Source organism: Urocampus carinirostris, chromosome 3 (genome assembly GCF_059441175.1).
Source record: "Urocampus carinirostris isolate Australia breed hairy pipefish chromosome 3, RoL_Ucar_1.0, whole genome shotgun sequence".
NCBI classification, from domain to species: domain Eukaryota; kingdom Metazoa; phylum Chordata; class Actinopteri; order Syngnathiformes; family Syngnathidae; genus Urocampus; species Urocampus carinirostris.
The window spans coordinates 37,129,695-37,152,458 of NC_142351.1; the positions used below are offsets into that span (position 1 = coordinate 37,129,695).

The window sequence follows — 22,764 nt, forward strand, 5'->3', positions numbered from 1 at the left end:
CTTTTTTTTCGTCCACTTTTTACCACGGAGGAGGAACTTGCCTAACTCTTCCAAAAGTAAGTTAAACTTAACTTTTTTTACCTTTATCTTTCCAGTCAAGTCATTTTTTGTATACCCCTTAATCACAGGGAGTCTCAAAGGGCTTCACAGACCACAGCATGTCAATGCATAATGTGCAGCTTTGTTTTTCAGTACTATGTTCTATCATTCAGCCTGCTTTGTTTTTGAGTTGGGAAAATCTCTCACATCTTAAAGATTCACGTATCGAGCGTTGATGACATTTGAGGTCGGACAGACTTCCAATGTGTGACCATGAGTCGTTGAGGCGATCTTTTTCGTTTTTATGGTTTTGACGTACCTCATGTTGTTCGACCAGCAGGCAAGAAGAAAGGGCAGATCCTGTCAGGTGTTCTATTTTTAAGAAAATAGTGGCGTGTGTTAACAAATCACACACCAGTGGTGAGATTTAGGGAAAATTTGACACTTACCCTCTGGGTTTCAGGGGTCAACGTGTTTTTAGATTAGGGTGGGATGTGAAAACATCACCCCAATTTGTTTTGAAGCCAATAGGGGCAGTCGATTAAAACAGAATAGCTAGGATCGCTGAATATCCTAAACCAAAGCATGATTTAAACAAGTGGCATCATTTATTATAATTCTTATATAGTCATGACAAACTTCATATTATCAGACTTCATTTAAATCCGGTGAAGATTTGTGGTCTCTGTTTTGAAACCTGGGTACGCCCAGGAACTGTCCATCAGGGGTCTCGGTCATTCCACCCATACCAAAGCCCTTTTTTTTTTTTTTTTTTTTTTTCAAAATGGGGTGGAATGTGAATGTTCAGTTCTATCTCTGTTAATGAAAACGCCCGACCAAAATGGTGGACGGAAAAATAAAAGGGGCAAATGAGGTTCTAACAGAACAAAGGTGTACGTAGTCAGATCATCCGGTAGGGGACAAAAAGGAAGAGACATGGGGGTAAGAATCTTTCGGGTCTCCGGCCAAACATGCAAAGGGAGAAATGAGGAATGGAGCTGTCATTTTTGTGATTGGCTTATTTACCCTACACAAAGCTCGAATTGTTGTTCGGAAAGACCCGACGTCTGCAGACAGAATGCTTCCAAGGTATTTGAAGGATGACACCACAGTAGGTTGTTCACCAGCCAACAGGAAAGATAGGTGGCGTAGATGGGGTGTTGGTACTTCATTGGCATACTACCTCAGTTTTGTTGGTGTTTAGAGTCAGTCCTATCCTGCTGTATGCACTCACTGCAGTATCAGTAACAAACTGGAGGTCTTATCAGGGCACAGTCATTTGCATATTGTGGCTCCATGACCTCCTCCCTCTGCAGTTTGGCAGTTGCTTAGAGCCTCCTTAAGTTTAAGAGGTTATCATCAAGACCGAAGTCTACTGCTACACCGCTGTTGTCCTCAATATCCTTGTGGAAAAGCCGAAGGACACACAGGAGAAAGATGTTAGGACATACTGGGGCTAGTATACACCCTTGACTGAATCCTATACGATCAGAAAGGGGCTCTTGTCCTCCTATCGTCACCTGAGCTGTCATTCCATTGTTGAATTGGTGTATGATAATAACAAAGTGGTGCATTAACATATTCTAAAGACTTCCCATGAGAACTCTCTCTGGACTGTGTTGAAGGCTTCGGAAAAATTGACAAAGCACAATACCACTTTTCGTCTCCGGTATTCTCAGGTGAATTCCAGGACAGTTCCATCTTCGCTAGCTTCTATGGTCAGAGGTTGATACCTCCACAGATATTTTTTTCAAGTGCACTCTTCCCAGGAGCACTATCTTTGCCAAGATAAGGTGAGCCTGGTGGCGTGGGTTAGCCCTTCATGACCAGTCCGCAACATGGCTGCAGGAGGCTGCCGGGTCCGCGGCATTTTAAGGCCCACCTATTGAGCACCATCAGCTCTTATCATGGGAGTTCCCTTAACCTTTGCCACAATAGGCTGTCCCACAAGCCACCAGTGCTGTGGTTGACAGGCGTCAGGGCGTGTCCACATGCTGGTGGGCCAATACGCCACGTGTCTGGGGCCCACATCTGCTCTGAGAACCCCTTCAGTTTGGCCTGAGACTGCAGAGATCCCAGTATCCATGTGGAGGCACAGCAAGAGTCTTGGTGGTGGGGAGTCTCTATACCAGCAAAGGAGGCTTACGCATTCGGCTCCTCTTTTCACCCCTAAGGGCTGGATAGCGGCGGTTAGTTGCAAGCAGAGAGTAGCAGACAGAAAGCAGGAAGCAGCATTAGAGAAGAAGCAGTGTGCAGTATGCACTAACTACAAACATCTCTACACTAGTACTACAGCGTCAAAATGCTTCAACACACCCCGTCGATGGAGTAAACACACTAACTGTACTTCTTATGCATACAATAAGTAATTAACATAGCCCAGAAGATCATTGGCTGCTCTTTGCTTATCCTAGAAGACATAGCCGACTTGCGATACTGTAGCAGCGCGATTAACATTATAAAATACTCTTCCCTCTCTGGCAACCACCTCTTTAACCTGTTAACTAAACAGGCTCAGAAACAGCTTCATCCGCAATTGTAAAATTGTAAAAGCATATCTTGCGATTTATTTTGGGTCTTTTTCCTTTATTTTTACTGCAAAATATTATTGCACAAAACTGAAAATATATTCCTTGTGACTGTTGCTGCTAACTGCTATTGCACTTCTTATCATTGCACTGTCATGATTACCCTAGTGGAGCCACCTGGGGTAATCATCTGACGCGCGGGAATGCGCTCCCTGATTGGTTTATGTTCCCTTTTTAAGCTCGCTACGCCGAGACCTGTTTGTCTGAGGATTACTTCTGTACCCCGTAAGACTCTCCCGATTACATGTGCCTTCTTGTTTACCTGATTCTGCCTGCCTTCCTCCGATCCGACCTGCCTCCGATCCGACCTGCTTTCGTCCCACGCTACGATCTTCTCTTCAGTCCTGGTAAACTCGACCTGCCTCCGCCCCCACGCTACGATTGATCACGTCTCCCGCTAACCCTTACGCTTCCCCAAATAAAGAATTGTACGAACGCTCTGGGGTCTCCTGCTCTGTTCTGGTCCGCCCTGACAGAATCCTCAGACCAGAATGGACCCCGCGTCCGTACATGTGCCCCCTGACGACTATGAAAGCCAGAACCAGCAGCCCAATCCCCCTTTAGAAGGTGCAGTTCGGCAAGTAATTTCCGACGTGGCGGAATTGGCTAAGCAAGTGAGTCAGTTACGGCTCGAGTGGGATCTGTTAGGTCGGGACTGGTCCTATCTCTCCAAAGTAATGACCCATCAAGCCACTTCATCGGCGCCCAACACTGACCGGCCACCTTCGGCCTTTCCCAGTTCATTCAGCGCAGGATTCGCTGAGCCGCGAGTGGGCTCGCCAGAAAAGTTTGGGAGAGATCCCGCTCAGATCCGCCCATTCATAGTAAATTGTAGATTAATATTTGATCTCCAGCCCCGCAATTTTGCTACGGAAGCAGCTAAGGTAGCGTTTGCCATTAATCACCTCACGGGAAGAGCGCGTCTTTGGGGAACGGCCGCCTACGAGAGAGGTGCTACGGCGTGCAAATCATTCAACCTCTTGGCTCAAGAGCTGATTAAGGTCTTTGACTCTGGTTCCTCATCGGTCGACGCGGCCCGCTCGATCATGAACATCCGCCAGGGGAGACGTTCCATTGCCGACTATGCTGTCGACTTTCGTACGCTAGCAGCACAAAGTGACATCGCGTGGCCACCTGTCTAGTAAAAGGCCAACGCTCGTCGGACGTAAGGGGCGTCCGATTGAACTCAGTCCTTGTATCTGCTCCCAAAGACGCTAGACCCGTTATCCAGGCTTCTCTCTTCCTCCCCGATTCTACGCAGACATTCCCAGCCCTGATTGACTCTGGCGCTGAGGTAAATATCCTTGATCTGTCCCTCGCACGCAGAATGGGGATACCTGTTAAACCCCTTCCTAATCCGATATATGCTCGGGCTTTAGATGGTCACCTGTTAGGCACCGTGTCTCAAATAACTGAACCCATAGAATTACAGTTGTCTGGAAATCACCAAGAGAGGATCCGATTCCATTTGCTTCACTCCCCGAAACAACCCCTCGTTCTGGGTCATCCATGGTTGGTCCAACACAACCCCCATTTCGACTGGCGCACTGGGTCGATACTAGAATGGGGCATGGACTGTCACCAAACCTGTCTGCGAGCCGCTCCTGACCCGGGTCACTCTACTTCCACAAGAGCTTCACCCAATCTGTCCAAGGTCCCATTTCGTTACAACCACCTACGGCAAGTCTTCAGTAAAGCTAAGGCCTCTTCCCTGCCACCCAATCGGCCTTATGACTGCGCAATGACTCCCATGCCTGCCTGTTTGACTCCCATGCCTGCCTGTTCGACTCCCTTGCCTGCCTGTCCGACTCCGCGGCCTGCCAGTCCCACTCCGACTCCGACTCTCCGGCCTGCCTGTCCGACTCCGCTGCCTGCCTGTCCGACTCCGCTGCCTGCCAGTCCGACTTCGACTCTCCGGCCTGCCACTCCGACTTCGACTCTCCAGCCTGCCACTCCGACTCCGCTGCCGGCCCTGATTCTGCCTGTTCTGATTTTGTCCTTTCTGCCTGCTCTGTTTGCTGATTCTGCCTGTCCTGTCTCCGCCCCTGTCTTGCCTGATCTGATTCTGCCTGTCCTGTCTGAATCGCCGGTCCTGATTCTTCCTGTTTGCCCTCCGGACCCACCCTCTGCCGCCCCTTCGGATGCTGTTGAGGGGGCTTCCCTCTTTTGGAGAGATTCTGAGAGGTACTGTGCTGTTACATAGTTTCCCTGTGACGTGTCTTGGATTAAATTTTTTTTTTTCCTGGGGGACTTCTGGAGCTGTCCCTTGAGGGGGGGGTTCTGTCATGATTACCCTAGTGGAGCCACCTGGGGTAATCATCTGACGCGCGGGAATGCGCTCCCTGATTGGTTTATGTTCCCTTTTTAAGCTCGCTACGCCGAGACCTGTTTGTCTGAGGATTACTTCTGTACCCCGTAAGACTCTCCCGATTACATGTGCCTTCTTGTTTACCTGATTCTGCCTGCCTTCCTCCGATCCGACCTGCCTCCAATCCGACCTGCTTTCGTCCCACGCTACGATCTTCTCTTCAGTCCTGGTAAACTCGACCTGCCTCCGCCCCCACGCTACGATTGATCACGTCTCCCGCTAACCCTTACGCTTCCCCAAATAAAGAATTGTACGAACGCTCTGGGGTCTCCTGCTCTGTTCTGGTCCGCACCACCAGCGCGCCACCTGATTACCCCAGGTGGCTCCACTTGGGTAATCATGACAGAACCCCCCCCTCAAGGAACGGCTCCAGAAGTTCCCCAGGAAAAAAATAAAAATAAACCCACGGCACGTCACAGGGTAACACAGGAAAATCAGGGGGGTCGGATTCAGAAGAGTCGGACTCAGGGGGGTCGGATTCAGAAGAGCCGGACTCAGGGGGGTCGGATTCAGAAGAGTCGGACTCAGGGCGGGCAGGTTCAGAAGAGTCGGACTCAGGGCGGGCAGGTTCAGAAGAGTCGGACTCAGGGCGGGCAGGCAGCGGAGTCGGAGTCGAACAGGCAGGCATGGGAGTCGAACAGGCAGGCATGGGAGTCGAACAGGCAGGCATGGGAGTCGAACAGGCCGGCATGGGAGTCGAACAGGCAGGCATGGGAGTCGAACAGGCAGGCATGGGAGTCATTGCGCAGTCATACGGCCGGAGGTGCCTTAGCCAATTTTGCCACGTCGGAAAGGACTTGCCGAACTGCACATTCTGAAGGGGAATTGCGCTGCTGATTCAGGCTTTCATAGTGGTCAGGGGGCAGATGTACGAACGCGGGGTCCATTCTGGTCGGAGGATTCTGTCAGGACGGACCAGAACAGAGCAGGAGACCCAAGAGCGTTCGTTACAAGTCTTTTATTTGGGGAAGCGTACAGGGTTAGCGGGAGACGCGATGACCGTCGAACGTCAGCAGCAACGCCGTGAAGACAACTTCGGGACACGTAGCCAATCGTAGCGTGGGACGGAAGCAGGTCGAGTTTACCGGGACTGGAGAGAAGATCGTAGCGTGGAACGGAAGCAGGTCGGATCGGAGGCAGGCAGAATCAGGTAAACAAGTCAAAAATACACAGGAAAATCAGGCGAGTCAAACGGGGTAAAAAGTAATCCTCCGACCAAGAGTTCTCCGCGTAACGCGTTTAAAAAGGGAGCATTAACCAATCAGGAAGCACATTCCAGCGCGCCACCTGATTACCCCAGGTGGCTCCACTTGGGTAATCATGACATTTCCTCCTTCAATAGGTATGACATCAAGTCAGCCATTTGCAATTATCCATTAGTCTCATTAAACCTGACTATAAAACATAAAACACAAAGATTACATGTACATATTTGGCGAGTAACTCAAATGAGTCAATGTTAAGAAATGTCAGAAAATGGGAGAACTCTTAGGGCCGTTTTTGAGTGACAGGAGAAACAATAGAACGAAGACTACTAAGCAAGCTGTGACTGTTCACACTTATTTTGCACGACAGCATTGTATTTCAAGATCATTTCCACGTTTCCAGTTGGAGATATTTGGCTGTCACAAAAAAAGATTTTAAATGAGCTATGAAGGAGATTTGCACACAACAAAACTATAATGTATGATTTTACTTCATATTTGAAGCAAGTGCTATGAATGGCACGTGCTATTGAAACATTGTCATTTGAGGCCAACATTTTGAAATGCAACCATTACATGTTGGTGCTTAAGATAGGTTGTTTTTTTGCCATTGAGCTCATATACGGCACTGAAGGTTACGACTTGGTTGAGCTCTGCTTGCATGCACTAAGAATGTTCATTTATACACAGTATTGCAGGATAACTACTACACTGTTTACTACTCAAATCAAGTTTAGTATGTTCTGCATACAGCCTTATTAAAATATGAAAAGTTGTAAAATCAAAATTGCACAGCAATCTACTTCATAATACTGTTGTTACATGCTATCAAAGGAAAAAACAGAAAGATCTGTTATTTACTTTCACTTTTTATTAAACAAAACTAAAAACAAAATCCTAGAGTGGCTCAAATAACTGGATGATTTTTTTTTTTTTTTGTTCCGTATATTTGAGGTGTTTAATCTAAGGCGTTTAATCTGTTGATCACGAATTACCCAGTCTTTGTACTCACAAACTTCAAATTCAACTGTTTAAGCATTATGGTCCTGCAAACATTCTTGAATAAAAACAAAATTAGTAGAGTAAGGTGACAAGTATGTTTTTAATAATTGAAAAATTGATTTTAGTGGGGTCTCCGAATGTAGATGACCTTTTTGGAATATGTGTGCATGTGTGTTTTGTCTTCTTCTTTTGTATACAGGGTGTCTATAATGTCTCTTTACGATTTCAAAGATAAATTAAAAATGCAATTGATTACATATTTGCACTTGGTTCAACTGTAATCAGCATTTATTAAGTATTTTTTAACCTCTTTAAATACTTTTCCACATGGGCTCCTAAAGTGGCACGAAGCACATCAAGACAATACTCTTGCCATGTTTGTTGTAGCATAGCCTCATCGATTTTCGGAATTTGGATCAATACTCCTTTGCCTTGTTCGGTAATGTCCTTTTTCTTTGTTCGATACACAATATCTTTAACATAGCCCCAAAGAACAAAGTCCATTGGAGTAATATCCAGTACATGTGGCGGCCAAGGAATTGGCTCATCCCTTCTAAACCACCACACTGGAATTGTTTGATTCAGCATCCAGTGGCGGGCGATGCATTTCACATCTATACCTTCAGTATTGCTACGCCTGAATCAATCTAACCCTTAATAACTATTTTATCACATCAATATCAACCTCATAGACTTGTAATATTAGTAAGGAGTATAGCTACATTTTACTTACCAGAAAATCATTATTTGCCCTCAAAATCCTTACTCCTTTCTTTCCTCAAGAAGATATCAGTCACTCTGTTTTACAGATTCACTATGCGTTTCATCTCCATCTAGAAGGTCTTGTATCTCCATTGAAGCTAATGCTGAAAGCTGACCATGTCCTGTCGTATTTCTGGCATTTTTTTCTCTCGACAGAAGCAGTAAACACGGGGATATTTTTCTTCACCTCTTCATGTTGATACTTTCATTACCGCCCTCAAGACAATCATGATTCGTGAAACCGCTGATGTATCCCTATGCAAGCTAGATGGCCCTGACCCTGCCAACTCGAAAACTGATTCCTTTATTGACACTTATTTTCTGCTTCAGGGCCTGCAGAACTTATTGTGAAGGCCTCCAGGCAGATCTATGACCCCGGCAAAAAAATGGTTGAAATGTGATTATTGATATGCTGAAATATGGAAGCACACATCTGAAAGCAGCTCAACCCGAGTAAAAGCAATCCAATGGCAATTTGCAATTTTTTAATAAGAATTCATCGACAAAATATAATTAAAATCACGTAATTTCGATATTTTTCAGGCCAGCGGAGAAGGGTTTGACGGCCCTGATGGTGCACCGCTGTGAAGAACCCATAAACATGGGGGAAGAACGAGAAAAGTAAAAATATTTTCTGCAAATGTTTTGGGACACCCACTTCTTCCTTTGTCTAATCCTTTCCCTGTACTGTAAATGTCATGTGCCATGCACGAACTGACGGACTTGATGGAGGATCTCTTCCATACTTAGATCTATAGTTTCGCTAAGTCTGCCTGTCCGTTTTGTTTCAAAAAAGTGAATAAACCCTGGACACCCTGTACCACAGCCTCCCCGTATGGATTTTCCATGTTCTCCCCGTGCTTGCGTAGGATTCCTACCACATTCCAAAAACATGCATGTCAGGTTTATCTGGCAAGTCCAAATTGTCCCAAATAATGAATGGTTGTAAGTCTCTGTCTGCCCTGTGACTGGCTGGCAACCAGTTCAGGGTGTCCCCTGCCCTCTGCCTGAAGATGGATGGGATGGCCTCCAGCACTCCTGCGACCCTAGTTTGTATAAGCAGAGCAGAAAATGGATGGAAAGATTAAAAGAAGCCCTCCGATCTTTTTTTAGATTATATATAAAGCTCCCGGAATAAAGACGTTTGAAGCTTATGGCTTGGACACTTTTAAAATGAGTTCAATTTGTTATTGAAAAACAGTGCACGCTACTGCAACAGTACTTTGGAGCCCCTTAAAGTCAAACAAGAACATTTTAAAGTCAACTACCGTATTTTCCGCACTATAAGGCGCACCGGATTATAGGGCGCACCCCGAAAAAATAGTTTTTGGTCCTATATTTGACATACATAAGACGCACCGGATTATAAGGCGCTACAATGGGAACGTCGACAAAACAGTCAGATAGTTCAGTCAAACTTATTACCTCCTTAATATTCCCAAAGCTTGCAAAGACGCAAATACGTGTCGAGAACACGTGCGGATGCGGTGTCCGTACGATGTCACTCAAATGCATCATTCCATCATTCGGAAGGTTAAAGTCTTGGGATTCAAGAAATGCCAACCATTCCTTCGTTTCTATTTTCGCTCACAACTTTACTGTGCATATGACAATAAACACTTGGAATTGAGTTTAATTTAAAAATAGACACTCCATTCCATCCATTATCTGCACCGCTTATCACAGAAACATTGAGTTCAGTCTGAAACAAGATACAGGGAAAATATATAGACGAAGTAGCTCAATGAAGTCGTTGTGTTCAATAATAATGTGCAGCCATGGTCCTCTTATATCCGTGAGTTTAGTAAATCCAGGAGAATAAAATATTTACAAATACAGAATAGTAAAAAAATGCTTTCTGTATGCCGTCAACCATGTGCTATACGCATTCATCTTTTTCGGCCAATTGCAGGCTTTGTTTTGCCGCTTCAGACAATGCCAGCCTGTAAATGATAAAAAGGATCCGCCCCTTGACCTCCGAATAACTTTAGCCAATAGTGATCGAGTCAACTGATGATTGACACATCTTTTTCAGCCAATTGCAGGCTTTGTTTTACAGCTTAAGCCTATGCCAGCCTGTAAATGATAAAAAGGATCCGCCCCTTGACCTCTGAATAACTTTAGCCAATAGTGATCGATTCAAATGATGATTGACACATTGGTTAGCCAATGAAACGCCGGTAAATAAATCCCAGCATACACCGCGGACTACTTGGCGTTCGGGGGAAAATCTAGTCGGCGGCTGCAAGTTAGTTGGAAGACTTTGCGATTTAATATTGATCCATAAATAAAGCGCACTGTATTATAAGGCGCCTGGTCAGCTTTTGAAAAAAATTAAGACTTTCAGGTGTGCCTTGTAGTGCGGAAAATACGGTACATATCAATTTTAAATACCTCACTTCACAGAATGAACTTAACATATTTAGCCATTGGCTGCATTGATAAATTATGTAAATGTATGCTGCTCATTTTGGGTTTTGGAAGAATAGCCGGTTGATCACTTCATTACTCATTAGTGTTGCACTCGAGGCATCCACCATACTTTAATGGAGTATGTTATTTTTCTTTGCACACTCGATTTATTCTTAAGTCGACAGGACAAACACATGAACTACACACACATGGACTACACCCACGCATCTTAGACAACATTGCATGTCATCATGATGAATATGTCTGTTTGTTTAATTCAACAGTTTGCCCAACATTTGCTTTATGTTTGCAACTCAATGTCGTCTTTTAAACCAAGCATGGCCTCATCAGTCGTTTAATTTGTCGGCCCAAACAACCCCATGGTCAAACTCATAATTCACTTGTGCGCATGAATAAGTCAAGCAAGAATGAAGGCCAAGGCAGTTGTATGTAAAGGCTCAACATCTCACTCGTTGATTGATCTTGTTCCCCTGCTTTCCGGCACACTTCAATGTCTTTCTCTCCCTTCACAATTATCTGTTATGGCCTGTGAAGTGATTAATGGCTTTCATTTGATGTCCTTTCCTACCCTTCGCAGAGCACCAACAAATAAAACCATGGCCCAACAAACAAATCGTCCCTCAGAAGACTCGTAAAACTGGCGGCAGAAGCGGCGGGGGTAATACAGGGGCTGCAAAGACAATGAAGCGAAACATTCCGGCCTTTGGAAAGGAAAGCGTTTGCCAAGGAATGGCCTGGAACGATTTCCTCTGCAGTCCTTCTCCCCAGAGAAATCCCCCATTGCTAATCTACAGTTATTGCTACCGCCAACGGCAGGCGCCAAATTAAAAACGGTGCTAGAGAGGAGAAATGCCTGGACCTCACACCAGTTGTAGCTGGTCCAGAAAGATTTGGTCATTGAAAAGCTCTATCTTCAGCCTTTACCTTAGAGAACAGGAGACAATTGTACTACTTGTTTCGAGATCTCAAAGCTGAGATACGTTTATGGTGGTTGTGTGACCATTTCTGTGTGAAAAGTGAAGATCGAAAAACCGCATGAACTACAGAGAAAAATAACTAGAGAGGAGTGATTACTACTCTCAATACTTAATGATAAACCGCTGGCAAACACAATATATGGGGAACATCAACACTACCCTACAAGATTAGAACTTTGGACTAAAGCTTTGCTTTTTTTCCTGATGTTAGCCTCTTCCTTTGGATGGAGTAATTGTTAAACATGAAGCAAGATCCCTCTGTAGCAATTTTCAAGACTTGTGTTTAACAGTTACACTACCATTCAAAAGGTTGATACCTCCACAGATAATTTCAGTCACCCAGACAGTCAGTATGGTTTCCATGAAAAATCACACTTCTTTTAAATCAAATAAAAGAGTTCCAAAATAAATAGTAAGTGCAGTCAAAATTTTAAGAAGGTTAGAAATAATGATTTCTATTTGAACAAATTATCCTTCAAAATTTGCTTTTGTCAAAAAATGGACATCTCTAAGCGAGCCCTAAACTTTTAAATGGTAGTGTATATCCTATGGATTTTTAATTTTTTTTGCGGAGGTTTAAGCGTCTCCTCTGTTTGTGTCTTGTTAAGTGGTTTTACTCCACATCAAATACTGCCCGTCATTACCGAGGTCCGGTTCGGCTCTGAAGAGCAGGATGAAGCTTTGGACCAAAAACATTGGCAACCATATAATAAAGGTGCTGTATCTGAGCCAGATCACGAGGCTTCTCAAGCCACTGGTACACATTGAAACCAGTACTGTACTAGCTGTTTGATGTGGGGCAGCAAATGCTTACCCTAACACAAGTATTTGTACAATACAATTATCTAATACATAATCAAGTGCCCAAAGGATAATAGGCCGAAGGAGAAGCTTTTAAGTGCCTACCTGATCCAATTTTTCTTTTAAGAAAGCGACATTAAAGCAAAACGGGAACAAAAACAACAAAACTGCACCCCTCCAAAAGGAGAAAAAAAAGGCAGAACTTCAATAATACCGCAATCAGCTCCTCATCTCATCTCATCTCATTAGCCGTACCGCTTATCCTCAGTAGGGTCGCGGGGGGCTGGAGCCCATCCCAGCAATCATCGGGCAGTGGGCAGGGGACACCCTGAACTGGTTGCCAGCCAATCGCAGGGCACACAGGGACAGACAACTCATTCGCTCATTCACACCTAGGGACAATTTGGACCGGCCAATTCACCTGAAATGCATGTCTTTGGAATGTGGGAGGAAACCGGAGTGCCCGGAGGAAACCCACGCAAGCACGGGGAGAACATACAAACTCCGCACAGAAAGTCTGGAGCTGGATTTGAACCCACAACAGGTTCCCATGACATAAATGTGCCGCACAAGCGCTAACCACTGCGCCGCCGTGCTGCCCCAATCAGCTCCTGTAACATTTAAATACTTAAATAGCTCCTGATATATTAAACTTTAAATATGCATAGTATATAAATGAATAAAACCTTCTCAAAGTGCCATGTGTATTATTTAGCTCCCCCTTAGAAAATCAATAATTTGAATAACAAGCAAAAATATATTAACCAACATATACACTTGCATGTTTTTAAATAATCGCTGGTTGAGAAATCTTTATCTTTTTTAAAACAACATAAGGCTCACCTACACTATGGATTACTTCTATCCTATGGACATGGGTTTTAACGCACAAGAAATGCGTGTATTTCAACTCCTTGCCCTGAGGAATTCTCGTGCCGGCGTGATGAAGGGGCCCATGGTGGAAGAAAAGCCGAAGCTAGCGAAGCGGCTAGCGGCGTTATAAGTCTTCGGTACCATCCGTAATCATGGTAAATGCGAACTCACGACCAAATAAGATCATCGAGTGCTTTTTGAAAACATCGAAGCGCACAGGGAGCGCAGTTGCTGTGTTTTGCGGAAACGTGGCTCACGTTTAGCATTCCGGACGCTAAGGTGTAGCCACCCGGAGCCACCTGGAGAAATCCGGCTTCAACGTCGCTAAACAGAGACATGAAAGCCGGGGGGAGGCGGACTTGCACGAGGTGGTGTATCCCTGGATTTTCACAAAGAAAAGATTTCCATCTGCCGCAGGAATGTCGAACTTTTGGACTGGCGTGACGTCATCCACTCCGCTACAAGCACCCTCGGGCATCATGTTAATCTGTTAATAAACAACGGGGTAGACTGCTGGAAGTGTGAATTTCCCTACGGGGATGAATAAAGTATATATCTATCTATCTATCTATCTATCTATCTATCTATCTAAAGGGGGCGGACATGGTCGTCCACCATCTTGCTGCTAAAGGTATCCCCGAAATACTTGTGAAAGGCATGGCGAAAAAATGTCAAGAAAATGTGATTGACACTTTGAGTCTCAATAGTTTGTATTCTTCTTTGTAATTTGCAGCATTTATTTTCGGTTGCATTACACAATACAGTGACATGTAGTGGTCAGATAATACATACTGTCCCTTTAGTCGATTCCATGATTCACTTTTTCCATGTATGACATACAGTGCATCCGGAAAGTATTCACAGCACTTCACTTTTTCCACATTTTGTTATGTTACAGCCTCATTCCAAATTGTATTAAATTAAACTCTTATCTCAAAATTCTACGCAAAATACTCCATTATGACAATGTGAAAAAGTTTTTTTTTTACTTTTTTTGAATTTATTAAAAATAGAAAACTAAGAAATCATATTTACATAAGTATTCACACCCTTTGCCATGAAGCTCAAAATTGAGCTCAGGTGCATCTTTTTTCCGCTGATCATCCTTGAGTTCTTTCTACAGCTTAATTGGAGTCCACCTGCAGTAAATTCAGTGGATTGGACATAATTTGTAAAGGCACACACCTGTCAATATAAGGTCCCATAGTTGAGTGTGTCTGTCAGAGCACAAACACCAAGCATGAAGTCAAAAGAACAGAAAAATTTCTGCTGCTTTAAAGGTCCCAATGAGCACAGTGGCCTCCATTATTCGTAAATGGAAGACATTTGGAACCACCAGGACTCTTCCTAGAGCTGGCCGGCCTTCTAAACTGAGCGATCGGGGAAGAAGGGTCTTAGTCAGGGAGGTGACCAAGAACCCGATGGTCACTCTGTCAGAGCTCCTGCGTTCCTCTGTGGAGAGAGGAGAGCCTTCCAGAAGGACAACCATCTCTGCAGCAATCCACCAATCAGGCCTGTATGGTAGAGTGGCCAGACGAAAGCCACTCATTAGTAAAAGGAACATGGAAGCCTGTCTGGAATTTGCCAAAAAGCACCTGAATGACTCTCAGACCATGAGAAACAAAATTCTCTGGTCTGATGAGACAAAGATTGAACTCTTTGGTGTAAATGCCAGGCGCCATGTTTGGAGGAAACCAGGCACCGCTCATCACCAGGCCAATACCATCCCTACAGTGAAGCATGGTGGTGGCAGCATCATGCTGTGGGGATGTTTTTCAGCAGCAGGAACTGGCAGACTAGTCAGGATAGAAGGAAAAATGAATGCAGCAATATATAGAGATATCCTGGATGAAAACCTGCTCCAGAGGGCTCTTGACCTCAGGCTGGTGCGAAAGTTCATTTTTCAGCAGAACAACGACCCAAAGCACACAGCCAAGATCTCAAAAGATTGGCATCAGAACCACTCCGTGAATGTCCTGGAGTGGCCCAGCCAGAGTCCAGACTTGAATCCGATCGAACATCTCTGGAGAGATCTGAAAATGGCTGTGCACAAACGTCTCCCATCCAACCTGATTGAGCTTGAGACTTATTGCAAAGAAGAATGGGCAAAACTGCCTAAAGATAGGTGTGCTAAACTTGTGGAATCATATTCAAAAAGACTTGAGTCTGTATTTGCTGCCAAAGGTGAATCAACAAAATATTAAGCAAAGGCTGTGAATACTTATGTAAATGTGATTTCTTAGTTTTCTATTTTTAATAAATTCAAAAAAAGTAAAAAAAAACTTTTTCACATTGTCATAATGGAGTATTTTGTGTAGAATTTTGAGATAAGAGATTAAATTAACACAATTTGGAATGAGGCTGTGACATAACAAAATGTGGAAAAAGTGAAGTGCTGTGAATACTTTCCGGATGCACTGTATTTATGCAACAATAATGGCTGTTTTGAAGTGCTCAATAAAATTGAGTTTAACGTTAGTTTATGAAAAAATATAATGCAACAATAATGCTTTACACAGTACACTATCATTTTTTTCCCCTTGAAACGCCTACCGATTTAAAAAAAAAAAAATCCTATACCACTTTTTTTTAGATTTAAACAACAACAAAATCTTGACTCAAGACTATTATTCTAGTCTACAGCTGCTTCATTTCAAAGTGAGACAAAGTCTTTCAGTGTGAAAAAAAACCACTCTGATGATTTGGATTTAATTACTATGTTGGTGAAAAAACTCTGTTCTCCTCCGGGAGCACAACAACTTTAAAATTGCCAGAAACGCTACACATTGCATGTGACATCATGTGTCGTCTTCTGCGCATGCGAGTCACTTCTCACAAAAACTCAGATTTCAACAAAAATTCGGATTGAGCATCAAACCCTGCAGTGTGAATCTAGCCATAAAGGGATGAAGATTATTAGGGGCTGGTGTGTGGTATTGGACACACCTGAGCCCAGTTCTAGACAAGCTCAGCTCCCACTGGATGAAGGAGGGTTGTCAGACCTTAGCAATTTCATCAAATCAAAAACACAAATCCGGCACACATTTGGATGCAACGTGATCGAAATTACCATATTTGCATTGAAACATATTACTGTTGCCTTGACATGAAAATGAACATAGCACCGCTGCCAAGTGATTCATTTTTTTTACACTTATGCATTTATGGAGTGTTTTTGCTTTGGTTTTCTGGACGCTCTCAGCTGGTCACCCTCACTAAAAAGGGTAGATAAGACAGAAAATACCATAATGATACTGTGCTGAGCCTTTATCCCAATAGTATTTTTTTAATTTTATTTTCAAATAGAGAAGGAAGCAACCCAATTATGTATTAAGGTTTACACACTAAAAAGTCCCATTGACTTTATACCAACATTTCCTTACAACCTTATTAGCCCTGGAGTGGACATCTCTGCCCTGAAGTAGGTCTTCCTATTCTGCTTTGGACATTTCTGCAAACTTACCCACAAGGCGTGATGGGAAATGCCAGGCAATGACATTCAACTGAGAAAAGGCTACATCAGTCCATCTGCTCTGTAGCTCGCAGATGTCTGACGGCTTCCCAAGCCCCGTCTAGGAATCATTGCCGTATGCCCGCTGCCATTCGGACAAGCAGCACAAGATGTAGGAGTAATACTAAGGAAGCCCTGAGGTCATCTCCAAGTGGATTTAGCGCAAAGGTAAAGGGCAAAACTAATGTGACGACATGCCATGCTGCCTGCTACTTGGCTGCTTGAGGCGACACACACAAGAGTCCTTGCATGCCTTCAGCATGGCATCCAACATCCGCTTGTCTTTCTTGTGCTTAGGAACGATTAAATACCCTCTGGGAAACAAATGTGATGTAGATGCTGTAAAGTTATGTGACAATTAGACAATCCCTGCAAATGGATTCCACGCAAGTCGCCCTGAAATCAGTGGCACTTCTCTGCCATGTTGTACGTTGACATGTCAAATGCAAATCAAGGTGATTAGAAATTATTTAAATTGCTTGTCATGAAAGATGAAGAACACATCACTGAGGGTGAAATTAGAAGGTGGTGGCCGGATGGAAGAACGTTAAATTAAGCCCCACGAGCATCTTTCAAACGTCTCAGTAAATTGGAGTCGTAAAAATTCACATGAAAAATACTGTAGAGGCCATAGTGGGTGAGGGATGAGCTATAAAAAGGGTTGCAACTATACATATAACCTAGATTAAAAGAGTATGTTAAAATGCAGCGTGCATGTCAAAAAATTGAAAAGATAATAATTTGTGTCCTAAATTGCACTTGATAGTAGAAGATACAGTAAAGATGCCAATCAGTAGTCACGGAAAATTCATTCTGTGAAGAGTGTAGAAATTAAGTCCGGAATCAAATACATTTTTTTTATTATATAGTAAATGCTTGCTTTTCTCCTAAAAAAATCAGATGCATGCCGACTTCACAAAAATTAGCAGAATTACCCGAAACCTTTGTTTCTAACTTTTTTCCTCTGGTCACTTATTTTCCAAGGATGTTTTGTTTATTTTTTTTTCAAATTGTCAAATTGCTCAAAAATTATCATTAATATTTAAAAAAAGTTTTTTTTTTTTTTTTTTTTTTTATAAAATTATAAACAGTTAGTTGCATATTTGTTATGTTTTTTTAAAAAAAGGTTAAAACGTTAAAATGTTTTATGTTTTATTAGGGCGGCAGTAGCTCAGGAGGTAGAGCGCTCGTCTTGGGATCAAGGGATCCCAGTTCGAATCCCGGCTCGTCTGTGTTACATGTCGAAGTGTCCTTGGGTAAGACACTGAACCCCTAATACCCCCAATAAGCAGGTTAGCGCCTTACATGGCTGCAAGGCCGCTATTGGGAAATGTGGAGCACATTGTAAAGCGCTTTGGGAAGTCATTGACTTGAAAAGCGCTATATAAATGCAGATCATTTCATTTTATTTTTATTTCATTTCATTTCATATGTGCAAATTTGGGCTGGTAAAATATGGGCTGCAGTTTTCCCTCGCTAAAAAAATGATGAAACATTAATTATTCCACTATCAAACTTGAAAAACTCAGAATACAAGGACAATAATCTGTTCAATCAATATAAAATTATGCATTTGAAATTTAGAATCAGGGGTGTCATCATTAAACGGATAGAAGGGCCAAATAAAAAAAAAAAGCTAAAGGTCAAGGGCAGGACTGATCGAATATTGAAAGATTTCACACATGTAGCATATTTTACCTGATTACACCTAATCAAAAGTTAACGAATATATTTCGATGGGATGAGATAACTGAAGCCGTTTTTGACTCATGGCTCTGACTTTCATGGTTGCCATGACGCCCGATTGGTCCCCACCAGCTGGCGCCAGGTTCTGTAACGGTTGCCACAGCGCCCGATTGGCCCCGCCCATGGAGACCAGCTGAAACGCGTTGACAGTTTGCTCCCTGGGAGTACTTAAACGCTGTCCTTTGAGCCGTTTGTTGTCAGAGCATCTGTGAAGCTCCTGCTAGACTCTGTGTGATATGCCAAGTCCTATGAATCTTCGTTTTTGCCTGTGTTTTGATCCTGTTTTATTTTTGGCCCGATCTGTTTGATTTTGACCACACTCCTTAGTTCTGATTTCAATGTACTTCTGCGACCATCGATCCCCGGATTGAGTGTGCGCTAATTCTTTCTCTCCCCAATGAACTGTGATAACGTTACGCGATTCCTGTTTCCTGTCCTGGATCGTGACACTGCCAGTAATCTTCCCTATTTAAATAGACATGAAAGACAAATTTCCCTGTAAATATCCCTGTTGCATGAACACAAATGGAAAAAAGCTGTTATTATTTAGGCCCCAAAGGTAGCCTTTATTTTATATTTTAGCAAAAGTGGGCTGAAATAAATTCAAAGCAAATTATATATATAGTATGTATAGTATATATAGTATCAATTTTGTATTATTCCCTAAACTAAAATAAAATATAGTGCAAGAAGAAGTACTGTTCAGGGAAAACAATGATTCATGTGCTATATACTGTAGTCCGGCTACCCTGTAGAATTGCGGCTCCTCTGTGTAAGATGGTACATTTCAAAATAATCCCGTACAAGAAATGATTATTTGTTTTTGCTTATTACTAGGAGTGGGCGACACTGGGAATTTTAGTATCGATCCGGTCAATGAAGGTAATAAGGATCATGGTAGTGATGTTCAATACCATTCCGATACCGGTTTTGCTTGGAGATGTCGTCGTCATTGAACATTTGAACCCCCCTTTGAGTCAGTTTATATTTTTGAGAAGCACAGCAGAAATAATTTAGGCACTGAAAATGTTTCATTGATGAATTATACGACTAGAATCTGAATAGTACAAAAAAAAATAAGCAGAAATATTGCTATTATGACTGTTTGAGAAAAAAAGCCAAGAGAGTGAAATCAAAAGCTGCAATGTGATGAAAATACAAATGTAACAATGTCAAGATACAAACTATACCTTCCAGTGTACAACATTTTGAAACTAAATTCATAAATAGTAGAAATGGTGTAGTCTAACAGTATAATCAATAAGGACAGAGAGATGGACTGCGCTATCTACATATAGAAGCGGTGCTTTTTTGGAAATAGGTGGAAGGGGTTAAGTAACAATCCCAGGACGATTAGATCAATCTGATCCAAATACTTGGCAAGTATCAATAATGTCGATATTTGGACAAATCTGCCCTCATGTAGTGTGCACAAATAAAGATGTATTCTCCCTTAAGCTATCAAAATGATGGTGAGGGGAAAATAAATAAAAGAATTAAAAAAAGACAAAGCAAATTGCTAAAATTTGTTGAATTGCTAGAATTTAAGGCTTTTGCTTTCCCATATAACAATGGTTCTGAAATGGTCTGATTTCAGGAATTACCATTTCGCCCTAATGATAAGCTGAGACCCATATCAGGAAAAAGAATCCACATCTTCAATTTCCATCCATCCATTATCTGCACCGCTTATGCTCAGTAGGGTTGCGGGGGTGCTGGAGCCCACACCAGCTGTTTTCAGGCAGTGGACAGGGGACACCCTGAACTGGTTGCCAGCCAGTTGAAGGGCACATCTTCAATTTATCGAATGAAAGTATTTTGCAATTTAAAGTAGGGATAGAAGGATATACTCGCATTTTTTTTTTTTTTTCAAAAAACAAATTAGCCAGCAAAACCCAAACTTACGGGTATGCGCCGACATCACATATAAACAACCCCTAAAGTGCTTTGAAAATAGCCAGATACGAAAATAATGATGGATTAATCAGATAATAACAATAGATATACCGGTAAAAAAATCCAGAATTTTACATTTTTCAATAATTTATTGTACGTTTCAGCAGCGCTTCAATGGAAGACTCACATGCATCATTTTTAGATTTCACAATCATTTTCTACTTTTCCTCTATAGTTGTTGACACGGTTTTCCATATTTCCTTCCCTATATAACCTTTTTTCTCGGTATACGATATGAGATGCGGCCCCACTTAAACGCAATTTAGACGGTACCTATTGAAGAGATGGAGCAGGGCATGATCGCCATCTATTGTTAAGAAGTGTGATTGACCCTATGTCCTTAGCGTTATTTGGCCAAGGCAAAGGCAAGGGCCCCACTTTTGGGTCCCAAACCACCTGTTGTGACAAAAATGTGTCAGTGGATTCAAGTAATCTGATTTGAAACAGTTGAATCTTATTGAACTTGTGATCTTCATGTCACAGGCATAGCCACAGGCTACACACACAGGAGAGGACTAAACAGTAAAAGAGGTGTTGAGATTAGTCATAAACAGTGTTGTGTGCGCTACTTAAAAAAAGTAATTAAAGTATAGTTACTCACTATCTCAGCTAGTAACTAAATTACCCTATAGCAAAAGTAACTAGTTCCGAGGGAGAGTAACTATTTCCATTACTCTAAAAATAAGTTGTATGTCAAAGAATTTCACATTTTCAAAACAATAGTTGAGTCAGTTGCATAGAGAAGGACGGATGTTATAGAACCTTGTAATATTTATTGCACCTCACCAGCAAAACATTTATCTTACATTTGAAGTGCAACAAACATAAACAGCAAACAATAGAATAAAACAACAATCAGCAGTAAACAATAGAAAGTGAGTTTAAAGAAATAAATTTAACTCTAACAAATTGAGGTCAAGTAGACATTAGCAGCTGAATTCAAAATATTTTCTTCACAACAAAAGTTAATAGTAAAACACTACAAAGTGAGCTTTACTCTGTAGCACGAATCAGTCTTAAGTCAGGCTACTGTACTTCAAATGTTTTTTCACAACAAAAGTAAACAGTTCAACAACAAAATGCACAACAAAGTGTATGTAAAACTGCTGTGTAGATCTAACAATTGAAGACAAATGAGATATTCTGTACTCCTTCCATCATGTATACGGCCAACCAGACTATCCTACCACTTCTCAAACCAGAGGCTGTATCTGAGAAGCAGAACATGCCCTAACCTCACGTCAGATATCAAAAGACACTCGAACCAAGGCTTAACAACAAAATAGCTTTTGAGTAGCACATATTTTGCATAGCGCATCTTAGCTTAGCGCAGCTTAGCGTAGCGGTCAAAAGACCTTTTGCCTTTTTGGACCAGATGCCTGTCTGACAATACAAACATTGCAACCTTTTTACACCACCAATTTATCATGGACAAAATAATGAGATGAGATGAATGACATATATACATTTTGGCTCCTACTGGTGCTATTCTCGCACGTACAGGAATGACAAATAAACACAGCAAAGTTGATATGCTACGGCTGGTAGTTTCTTCAATTTATTCAAGGTAACACTTGAGACTGTCAGTAACAGTAATGGCTATCATGATTGCCGATTCAGAGCACCTGCGACTGCTTGATTGGCGCCAACAACCCTGAGACTCCTTTTAAACCCCCGGCTTCCAAGAGATCCCTGTCAGATCGTTATGCGAACCGTTGCTCCCAGCTCGGCAAGCTCTCACGTTCAGACTCTGTTCTTGTTCTGTTTTCTCTGCCTGTTACCCGTTGCCAACCTGTTTCCGGACCTGACTCTGCCCGTTCTGCCTTCCTGTTATCCGACCTGTTTTGCCCCGCTACCTGCCTAACTCCTGTTGCTGACATTGTTTGCAAACTTGACACCGCTCTTGCTCTCCAGTCCCGGCTAACAACTTTTATTTCCTGCCTGTCGACCATCCTCGCTCGCCACGGAAGTGCCACTTCCGTGTCTCCTGCCACCCTTGTCCGTCAACCATCGGATTGCGGAAGCAAGCCCTGCTCTCCCTCTTTATTAATAAAAATGGAGAAAACGACCGCTATTGGGTCCTGTGTCTGTTTCTGGTACGTGACAATGGTGTTGTAACGGTGAACATAAAATTGTCAATTACCCTTTACTGGGAAAAATAACGCCGTTACATAGCAACAATATTTATAACCACATTTTTTCCAACACTGGTGGTAACAAGCCAGAATAAATAACACTCCCCCAAGTTAAACCACAAGCCTCAAAAAGTCCTTATTGCTGGATGTGTACTGAATCACCTAACAGCTGAAAACTCAAAGATAAAATAATTATGGTGAGGAAAATCCTTTAAATTGGATATGAAAGCGAGAGAAAAATATGAAGGTCCTCACAAAACACTCCCGGGAAAGGAGCATTTATCTGAGCGCATGATTGCTGATCAGCCTCAAGCAGACAAATGTTGTAATGTGCCTTTCCTGGATTACTTACATGCGTGATAGCATTT

At 42.6% G+C, this 22,764-nt stretch overlaps 1 pseudogene; it reads left to right on the forward strand.

Annotated features, from left to right (window-relative positions):
- The first annotated feature begins 2,030 nt into the window (after positions 1–2,030).
- LOC148369595 (uncharacterized) overlaps positions 2,031–22,764 on the forward strand; it is a 122,928-nt pseudogene continuing 102,194 nt past the window's right edge.